The following is a 9,441-nucleotide window of genomic DNA, read 5'->3' on the forward strand; positions in this document are numbered from 1 at the left end:
CTGTATCCATGATACTAAATCCTACATGAACACCTTAATTTAACGTACTGTCGATTATTAAACAGCATTAAATCATTTGCTGCCCATATAGTCTGAAGTCACTAAGGATTAGTAGGCTGCGGGGGGGGGGGGCATTATATGCCTGCTCCTCCCCTTACTGTGGACCAGAGTAGGTAATGCCTTCCCTCAGGGGAGGATAAGGGTACAGCACAGCAGGGACCATGCCTATAGGGTGTTGGTAATCACTTAAAAAGTCCTTAAGGGCTTGGGACCCGGATACCTAAAGGAACGCCTGTGGCCATATTTGCCCTCCTGCCCCTTGAGATTGGCAGCAGAGGCTCTCCTCCAAGAGCCTTCCGTAAGAGATATCAGGAAGCAAAGTACCCAAAGGAGGGCTTTCTCTGTGGTGGCATCCCACCTATGGAATGCGCTCCGCAGAGAGGTCCACCTGGCGCCGTCGTTATTTGTTTTTCGGTGCCAGGCCAAGACCTTTTTATTCAAACAGTATTTTAATAATGTTTAATATTTATAGATTGTAATTGTGCAGACAGTGTGTTTCCAGGTTTTAACTGTAATTGTTTTATTTATTATTTCTGTGAGCCATCCCGAGGCTATGTAGCAAGGGGACGCCATTTAAAAACTTTAAATTAAGTAAAATAAATAACAAAATAAAATATAGGTGCTAGTGGCATAGCTTGTAAGATTGTTTCAGGACTTCACTGCTTGGACTTCACTGCTTGTCCAACCTGTACAAAGATATGTCCTTTTGCTAGTCCAAAATCTGAGCAAACTTGGAAATACAACTCACAGGAAATGGGGCAAGGGTGCTTACAGGTGAGTATCAGCAAATGAGATGGAAATTGGAACTTAAGCATATCTGCCACTGCTCTCCTGCAAATATCCCTGAAGTTGGCTTTCTGCATGTAGTATTGCACTCAGGTGTGAATACCAGTTAAGGGAATTGTAGAATGTCAATGGAACCAATTACCTAGGGAGGTTGTGGGCATTCCCAAACTGAAGCCATTCAAGAACCAGTTGGGCAGCCATCTGTCAGGGATGCTTTAACTTGTAGTCCTGCATTAAGCAGGGAGTTGACCTTATAGACCCCTTCCAACTCCACTATTCTATTAAATATGTACCAGTTTTTCCTTTGAAAATGACTCCAGAACTCTGGATTAGCATTGCACTGGGAACTCTGTAATTCCCTGGCAACATCTGGTTTGAGTTTTTCCCTTCCATTTTGTATAACACTTGAAAATTAGCAATAGGGCTTTTTTAAAAAAAAAAAAAAATCAGGATCATTATTATCAGTCTGATTTCAGGTTCCTAGCATTACAGTGTTATTACATTACATCTGCAATACATGTTTTCACATGCATTTGTAAACAAGTTATATTTTACTAGATACAATTAAACAAATACAACATTCTATGTGAGCCAAATTTCAGAGAGAAGCCAAAACCTTTGCCCTGACTCAGAGCTAGATTTTCATAGTTCCCATCTGTCTCATCCATATACAGCTGCTACAATCTACTAGGAGCCCTTGAAAGAGGGTAACTAACACTTCAAGGCAAATAAACCCAATATAAGAAAGTTCAAAACAGCAATTGTGCCAAGCTCAGATAGGTTTCTAGAAAAGGTGGGTTGTTGTGTGCAAATAACTGTTCAGCTAGCCACATCAATGGGCAATAAGCCTTTTGTTGGGAAGTAGGGAGTTGCTGGATGGAAGATCTATCAAAGTACAAAAGCTAAGTTTGGCGACTTTTTATTAGTAAACTACCAGGCTCTAAATTCAATGGTATTTTGAACTGCTTTCTCAACAGCTGATGCACAAACCAATACAATAAAATCTTTTAGGACTGCATGTATGGGCATGCACAGAGGCACAACAACCACAACAAAGTGCCTGACTCAAACATCCTCCAGAGAAAAATCAGCTTAGAAGCAGCACACAATACATCTTGACATTGTGCTGTTCGGAGGAGGCATGAGCAGTCAGCACTTTAACCTAAGAGTTGTATTTCATAGCAACCCCCCAGATGTGAAAACAGATTGTTTTTCTAGATATGTATTGTTCTTGTCAATAGGTTTTCCTGAAGAGGACACATTGTCTACTTCCTGCTTTCTGCCCATGTCTTAACTCCTACTTAGATTGTATCCAGCTCTCAGGAGCACTGAGGTAAGAGCTGTACAAAGGAGTCAACCAGAGCTACAGAACATTTCACCCCTTCAACTTGATACACACTCTGAAAATTAAGGACATAAACTCAACAAAAATCTCTGAAAGTTTTAGTTTCCACAATATCTCACAGTAAGAGCTGAATCATTTGCAAATCAAAATGTAGGTAGGATAAGGTGCAAAGATGACATCATGCTGATGGCACCAATGAAGCAAATCAGAATCGAAGTAATTGTACTAACAATTACAAGAAATGTCTTGCAATGGAGCAAGAAATGTATTCTGCAAATTAGATGTGAGCAAAAAGGAGATTGTGACAAAATGGGCTTGACAATATTTTATTTCATTTTAAAATGTTTATGCCACCTCTTCTCCTGGGAATACAAGACAGCTGACCAAAAAAAATAAAACATTTTGCAATGACAGCATGAACACAAACATGAAAACACCAATTAAATATTGGGGCAAAAAACAGAGAAAGATTTAAAATAGAAAGTTAAAAACACATACTAAATATCTTCTTTTTAAAAAAATCCACATTCACAATTCAGTCATACCTCTATTAGGACCATCCAAAATTACACAAAATTATGCAAGCTGTTGAGCTCCCTAGAACTCTTTGTGATGTAAAAGAGAAGATGGGAAAAGAAAGGTAATTAGCAGCTTCCAGATGGGCATTAATGGGAAAGTAAGGCAGGCCTCTCCTAGAAAGGGACTTCCCAGAGGCTAGGTGTAGCCACTGGAAAAGCCACCTCTCCTCTCTGTATCCCCAACAAAGCATAAGTCTGGGGGTCTGGGACATATAAAAGAGCATCTAAAGAGGATTCCAACAGGTGGGCAGACTAGTACGGGGGAAGGTGCTCCTTCAAATATCCTGGTCCTACAACATTTAGGACTTTAAAGGTCATTTCCACAACTTTGAAACATATCAGAAACAAATAGGAAGCTATGCCAACAAGAAGAGAGATGAGCAGAAAGCAGTCCTCCGGCTGCTTCAGAATGTAGCTCCCACCATCCCTGACCACTGCCTACACCAATAGGGGCTTCTGGGAGCTGAAGACCAAAACACCTGGAGCCCTACATTCTGTCCACCCCTGAACTAGGGAATCACATGCTCCTTCTATGCATCCCTTGAACAATCTGGATGCTTCAGCAACACTGAGTACACTCCAATCTGAATCACAGTTTGACAGCCTCCATGTAGAGTGTAAACATGAAATAGCAGTATTAACTAAAAAAACTTGACAGGCAATGCAGGATGCCTACTAGAAAAAGGATACTGACAGGGTGCTGACTATTTTGTACCAGTTCAGCAGCCACTTCAGGCTGTAACTCTAGTCAGAATCAATTCCTTAGCTTTCAAGCATATTTTTTAAAAGTTTAAAGCTGATATTAACCATTTTCAGATTAGAGTGGGCAGCAATATGTGAGAAGGAACTTTACTGGGAACTTTAAAACTAGACTTCTAGCCAGTATCTCTACAAAGCTGTTGTGCTTACATTCTAAGACATTATTACAGTTTTAGGTGCCAATCTTTTAAAGCATGGCCTAAATTTAGGAAGCAAAAAATGTACAAGAATTCTGATCAACATAAGCAACAACCAGGGTGAATGTTAAAAAATTAAGAATGATTTAAATCACAAATTCAGATGGAACATCCACCTAAGATAAACTTGCATCTGTATTTGTTCTTATTATGCTTTTCAAAACTAAGATTATATTGACATATGAAAATATACTTTCTCCCCATCACACAGTATTTTATCTAGTCTAAGCTTCTAAGGAAAGAAATGCACATTAGAAGTGAAGAAGAATTGGGAGAAATTCATTCCACTTCGCGTCTTGAAAGCTCTAATTAAAATTCAATATTGCACTTTACATATGGGTTCTTATATGAAACTCCTGTCATGGCTAAGGCTTAAGGTTAACCAGGTTAATAGAGTCCAATAAAACAGCTCTATTGAATTATACCAAGCCACTGTAATACACCAGACTGCAATCTGCTTCTCCTTTATTCCTGACCACTGCACTAAGATTTAAGCCAACAATGTGTGGTTAGCATCCAAGAACTATTTATGTGTAGGATAGAAACTTCCAAACACCACCCCTCTTCCCTTGAAGAAAGTGCATATATTTACACCTCAAAATATTTCCCTCCAGTCTGCTATTCCCATTGTCACAGTGTTATGTGTTAACAGATCTGTGCACATTTGCCAAGTATCACTCAGTCGAAACAGAGACACTCCCCTCAATATGGATTCATTTTAAGAGGTTTTTTTAAAATGTCATTTAGCATCAGCCTCCTATCCACAAAGGGTTTTATGAACATACTTCCTTAAACCCAAAAAGCTTTTTAAATTTTCATTTAAACCACCCTTGTTTGTCTTACAAAATTATCTCTCTACACACTTACATAAAAACACATTCTACTTTATAGTTATTGAATAAGCTTTAATATCTGTGTGCATGCAGTATAACATTACAGTGTGCCTTAACCATGGCTGGGCCCTGGCTGATTTAAGGTGCTCAAGGACATGCTATAACTGTTCTGAGCAACAATAGACTCTTCCCACATCAAGCCTCTCTCTTCTCCTTTTGCAGCATAACCAAACTAAACATAGAGTACTAATCTTTAAATTGCTTCGGACAACATTGCCTGAGTCAAAAGAGAAACAGTGATGGTATATGCTCCCAAAACATAAACTTATGTAACCATTATGTCTACAATGCACGGCTTAACAGTGTGATGTAGTACATGTGATGTAGTCTAATTAGAAAAAACTCCTCTTGACCTCAGTGGAACTCACTCCCACATGAGGTATTGGAGCCTAACACATGATTGAACTCTGTATCAGTAAACAAGAGAACCAACTCACTCTATACACTTTTTGTTTCCCAAACTTTTTTTCTTTCCTTTTGGGAAAATCCACCCATCTTGCACAATCACTAAAATCCTGAGTGCAACCTATCTTTGATAATGTTCAGACTTTCCTCCATTTTCTCAGAAGGAAGCCTGGCATATTTACATAAAGCCTTCTTCACACTATGTATCCCAGGAGTGCAGGCCACCTGGGAGTCCCAACCCTAGTCATCTGGTTCAGCCTTCCAAGATTGTTAGGATGGAACTAGGGGTCACAATCCCACTTCTAACCAACATGACTACTGCTTACATTGCTGATCTATCTCCTATGGAGTCAACAGCCTCCGTTAGTTCTGCTTCCAAAAGCTACTTTGTCTATGCCTTAAGATCATCTGCACATTTATCTTGAAAATATTAAATTCCAGATCAAGTTCTAAAGTATGTAATGATAAACCTTATGCATGCCAGCCCTGAGCTGACATAAGGATCTTTTAAAAAAAGAAAAAAGGAACAGAGGACAATGTTAAAAACTCTGAATTGGGGCAGATCAACAGAGAACTTACATGTAGGGACAATGGACTTAATAGATTTATGTATTTGATGTTTGTTGAATGTAACACTTGGCTGTATTGGCATACTTTAAGCTTGCAGGTCAAATTATGTCTAAACTGAGCCACCTCACAATTCACACAGGATGAGTTACAAGTTAACTCTACAAAGAATGGATTATATGCCTGCTTTTGTATTTAGTGTGCTGAATCAACCCACATCAGCTTCTGTGGTGCAAATCAGTTCCTGGCGAAAAGGGGCCTTTCAGAACTACACTAAGTTCCACCACTGCACTACTTCGAATTGCTCTTCAGAAGTTTTGTATCACTATCACAATTCTTGATGTCATCAATTTAAGAAACATGACAGATAATGTTATTATGGGGATAAGTAACCACATAAGCATTAATGTTAATCACACCGTGCTAGTGTAAGGAACATTTAGCATAACACCAGACGTGTCAGCAGGAGGTGCAAGGGATTCTGCAGAAAACATGTCATGTTAGCTAACTTTGTTGCGCTACTGCAATGCAACTTACATTAGCATTCAGGTTGCACCTCAAAGTGCACAAGGTCTCCATAACTTGGAAACCTGCAAATGGTATAAGAGGACCCTCTAACTTGTCTTGCGAGGCCCTCACATAAGATGGAAGCAGCAGTCTTTAACTTCTACCACATAAATAGCAAGTAGGAAAATACCTGTTCAGACTATTTGCACATTAAATCCAATACTATCTATTCTGAATAGTAACAGTTCTCCCCTATCTTAGAAGTCTTTTGCATCACATGCTACCTGATGAGATGTCCTAATGAAATGAAATGAGATTCTTGGAACTGAACCTAGAATCTTCTACATTCAAAAATTTTGCTCTCAACCATTCCTTCCTAAAAAGACTTATCACTTCTATTACCTACATACCTATGGGAGCATGTGAGTTTATTAGAGAGACTAGTTAACCCTTGGTAAGGAAACACCAGATGTATTTATTTCGGTCCCTCAAAGACCTTTCTTCCCGCTGTGCTTTTCTTGCTAAAATGAGCTACTGAAAGGAACCAAGCCTGCGAGGAAGCCATGCCCTCTGACCTGGAAACCTTTACAGTAAACCCTGTGTCTAATAGGCTGTTATCTAACAGCGAAAGCCAGCCTACACGTGCTCCAGTGTACTCGTCTTTATTATAACGTCGCCTGTACGGGAATACGTCCCTCACAACAGATTTGGGACCCGCATCCAAGTCCTGCAAGCGCGGTGAACTATACGGCGTTACAAAGAGGGGGGGAAAGCGCGCCAAGAGACGGACGCTTGCCTGTTAGACTTGCAAGCACTGCAGCGGCCTGCATCGTCCTACCAGGGGCTGCGGGCCTGGGGAAAGCGGCGACCACCGCGCCTGACGACAGGGGTCCCTGCAGGGCTTAGCACCAGAGCCTCCAGGAAGGAGGCGCGTTCCCCCCCCGCGGGCGCGCGCGCGCGCGGGGGCGCACTCACTCGCGGACACGAGCACAGCCAGTGGCTGCCCCTGCCCACTGGCGCGGCGCTAAAGGCGGCCGTAGCAGCGGCTTGCCCGCCCCTCCGCCGCCAGTCCGTCCATTCCTTCCTTCCTCGCCGCACCGAGGCGAGCTGCGCCTTGCCAGGGCTCCCACGGCGCCCCTGTCCCCCACCCTCTCGGCCCGGCCTGCTGTGGCGGAGCGCTGCCGGCGAGCGGACCAGGTAGCTCGCTAGGCCCGCCTGACGTCTTCCTTCCCTCCTCCTCGCCGGCCGGCCAGCTCCACTGACCTGCGGCGCCCAGCTGGCAGGCGTGCTCTGCGTCCTCCCCTAGCGCGGAGCCTTCCCCGCCCAGCTTGGCGCTTCGCGCGGCCCTGGCTCTTTACCCCACCCAGAGGGGAAGCTCACCTCCTCCTTGTTGGTTCCTCTTGGAGGCCGGCAGGAGCGACGCGCTGGCTTCCCGGCTCCTCCCTCTCGCTCTTCGCCCCGACGCGGAAGGCAGAGCCGGGGAAGCCGCCGCCGCCGCCCGCTCCTCTCCCGCGCGCGCTGTGGCTGACCGGGCAGACCGCGCTGCAGCCGCCCTGCGCGCTTGCCCGGCCTCGCTTCCTCGCGCTCCCCCCCGCCGCCGCCGCCGCCGCCGCGCCGCCGTCTCCGCCAACAAAAACAAGCGCACGCAACGAGCTTTCCCACGACACCTTAACGGCTAACACGTTTGTTCCGCCTTACGTTTCGTGGTCTGTAGTCCTCTTTTATCATATGCAACCCTCGCTCCAAAGTTGGCAAGTAGCTTGCTTCCCTGAGCCGTTGCTGGATAATGTTTACTCAGAAGTTAGCCCCCTTGGCTTCAGTGGAATTTATTTCCAGGTAACTAAATACATTTAGCATGGGGGGGGGGTGGATAATTGACTTGAAAAGGACATCGTGCAGCCTTCCCAATCTGATGCCTTCCAGATGTTTTGGACTTCAGCTCCTATCAGCACAAGCCAGCATGGCCAGACATCAGAAATGCTAGGAGTAGTGGTCCAAAACATGGAAAGCATCAGCTGTGGAAGGCTGGCATGGCAGTTTCAAGACTAGAAACTGCTTTATTGATCTTTTAGTTTAGATTTGCCATTTTCCTAAGCCTCATAGCCAACAACTCAAGATTATAGTGCTATGGAACACTAATTTGGAATGCCTACAAAACACACCAGATTTCCCCATATTAATGAAATATGGGAGAGGGTAAGCATACAGTGCCACCCCCCCCCCCCTTGGCTCCATTATAATAACTAGTTCATACAAATGAAAAGAGGGGGTCAATTACAGAGTGAACTCGGATAGGGATTTCCTCTTATTTACAGATAAGTTTTTGCCCTCCAAACTGTTCCCATCGCATCTCCACAAGGGACTTAAATTCAAAAGCATAGCTATTTCTTAAGGACAGATTCATTCTTCTACAATGTTTAACACCTGTTGAACTGAACCACTTAAAAGCTAACTACATGTGTATTTACATAGAAATTAAATCCAGGTAAGTAGGAAGATGGCACCCGTGATATTTTAACCACAACTATAAAGTGGCAGATCTGTAAGAATTTCTGTGGGTTCACAGTGCAGGGCCCTGTATATTTGTGGAGCCCTGACTTCCTTTGAAGCACTGCTGCCATAAAACATGTATCAGACTTGTGTGCAAAATGTTAGCTCTACAGAATAGATACTAATATCACAGTATCCCTTAGTGATCCATAGAAAAACATCCCAGCTGGTGAAAAACCTTTGTATGCTAGGATGGATACTTACAACATAATCCTATGCATGTTTACTCAGAAGTAAGCCCCACTGTGTTCTGTGGGCCCCATACATCAGGTTGGATGGGACTGCTACTGCTGGGAACATAGGAGGATAGCTTTGTGGGTCCACTGTGAAGGATGATAAGCCTCTGCCATCCTTTTCCCTATCATGCTGTTACAGAAACACTTTTATGCTCAGGAGCTTACAGTGAACATCTAACATGAATTCTTGGGCTTTCTACCTGCAGTGCCCACCTGAAAGAGTAGAAAAGCAGAAGCAGGCAGGGCCAGTCATAAAGTTGTGGCTGACGGAGGTGTGTTTGGCGTAATCAGCTGGTAACTAATCTCTCTTGGAAAATGGCTGAATTTTTTGCCATGGCTATTTTCTTCCAGCAGCTGCCTTCTTTTTACAGGCATAGGCTGTGTAGGTATCATGACTCAGCCTCTCAGTCATAGGCACAGTTTGATGATCAAGAGGCTCCAAGTCAGAGATCAAGACACTTTCAGGGCCAGGACGAAAGTCTGTTTAAAAGAGTTTTCAGAGGCTATATTGAGGGTTCAAACCAAAACACCAGCATATTTTCAATTAAAACTCTTATT

The 9,441-nt window shown here is 43.4% G+C and overlaps 1 protein-coding gene across 7 annotated transcripts in view; it reads right to left on the minus strand.

The window, feature by feature from the left end:
- The window catches only part of GTDC1 (glycosyltransferase like domain containing 1), a 234,639-nt gene extending 227,069 nt beyond the window's left edge, over positions 1-7,570 (minus strand). For 6 of the 7 annotated variants that reach the window (XM_044437984.1, XM_044437985.1, XM_044437983.1 and 3 more), the window contains exon 1: positions 7,478-7,570. The gene's annotated coding sequence lies outside the window, so the exon portion shown is untranslated. Of the gene's footprint in view, positions 1-7,360; positions 7,412-7,477 lie in introns of those variants that run through there. The other variant, XM_044437986.1, reaches the window with a different exon arrangement.
- Positions 7,571-9,441: the final 1,871 nt, after the last annotated feature.

Source organism: Varanus komodoensis, unplaced genomic scaffold, assembly GCF_004798865.1.
Source record: "Varanus komodoensis strain SLA01 unplaced genomic scaffold, ASM479886v1 scaffold32, whole genome shotgun sequence".
Lineage (NCBI taxonomy): Eukaryota > Metazoa > Chordata > Lepidosauria > Squamata > Varanidae > Varanus > Varanus komodoensis.